Consider the following 1,702-nt stretch of genomic DNA (forward strand, 5'->3'; position numbering starts at 1 on the left):
GATGTATAAACCCTAAATTACATCTAATTAACGGATATAATTTTAACTTTTAAATAAAATCATAAAATTATGGGCAAATCATAATAATAAGTCAAAGGGAGCAAAATTTTACACGAATCAGTCAAATTGAAAACTGTTTCATGAATTCACCAATACACGTTTATACGGGGAATGGATCCTCTCAATTTTTTTTAACAATTGAGAGAGTAAAGTGTAATCTCTCACCATTAATTTTGTAAGTAGGATCAATAATAAATATGAGAGAGAGAACAATGAAGAGCTAGAGATCACACTTTACACCCTCAATTTTTTTTAACAATGGAGAGGATCCATTCCCCGTTTATACGTAGTTCGAACCAGCTAAATTCAAACTCCATTTCTACATAATTCGAATCAGTTGGGTTCGAATTATACACAAACACACGCACACACTAATTCGAATTTACCTGATTCGAATTACACACAGTAATTCAAATCAGAGTGATTCGAACTACACCCACGCACACGTTTTCAAGTAATTCGAATTTGACTGATTCGAATTATTCATGGTATAATTCGAATTATAATGTTAAAAAATTAATAATTTATTAAAAAAATTTTATTAAAAAATTTATTAAAAAAATTAAAAAAATATATATTTTATTTCATACATTAAAAAAAGCTAACAAAATATTTAATTACGAGACTTCTTTAAAATATTAATGAGCTATCAATTCAAAATGACATTAAAGAAATACTCTACATAGTCAATAATAATTTAAAAATTATAGAAAAAATATTTTTATCATGTATTTACTTAAATTATTAGAATATTATAAACTTTTATAGTACTCATAACATCTTTTAAGCCATTTTTTAAAAATTATTTTGTATAGAATAAAATATATTTTTTAATTGTTTTGGATGGAATAAAATATTTTCTTTAATTTTTAAATTATTATTGACTATGTAGAGTATTTTATTTAAAATTTGTGTACATGCATGTATTTACCTAAGTCATTAGAACAATACAAATTTTTATTCACTATGATATTATTGTTATATTTTTTCTATTTTATTTAGATTTCTGAATATAAAGTATTATTTCTTGTTTTCATATTTTGTGACATCAATTTTACAACCAATATTCTTTTTTTCTAATGTTATTATTTGTTTCACGTTGAAATACTTCATATGCCTTATTATTGGCTGGAAAAAGTTGGTCTTCCAAGTTTTTTTTCTTTTTCTTTTTGTAGAAATTGCTCTCATGACATATTTATTGCAATATATTTACTGCCAAGTTCTTAAAGTCATTATTTCTAGGATCCGGCTCCTCTAAAATTGTTCTGTCACTTTAGAGAAAAAAATACGCTATTAATTATTATTAGATTAAGATAATGGGGTTCACAAATAATAAATGTTACAAATTTAAAGGTGTTTAAAGTATCACTTTATTACTTTACTAACATTATCACTTTAGAAATTTTTTTTTATTTTTATATTGTAACCTGAAATGATAGAAACTGCTCTATCAAGCAATACTGTTTATTGTCAATTATACTAAAGTTTTTATTTATGTGTGATCCTTGTTAAACTTTTATTTCTGTTGTATATGTACAAATTGTGAATTACTTAAGTGGGTGCTAAAATTATTATTATCATCCTCTCAATTATTACGTTTCTTATCAAATAGATGTTTTCTTTAATTGATATTGTGGGTATT

This window comes from Arachis ipaensis, chromosome B09, assembly GCF_000816755.2.
Source record: "Arachis ipaensis cultivar K30076 chromosome B09, Araip1.1, whole genome shotgun sequence".
Taxonomy (NCBI): Eukaryota; Viridiplantae; Streptophyta; class Magnoliopsida; order Fabales; family Fabaceae; genus Arachis; species Arachis ipaensis.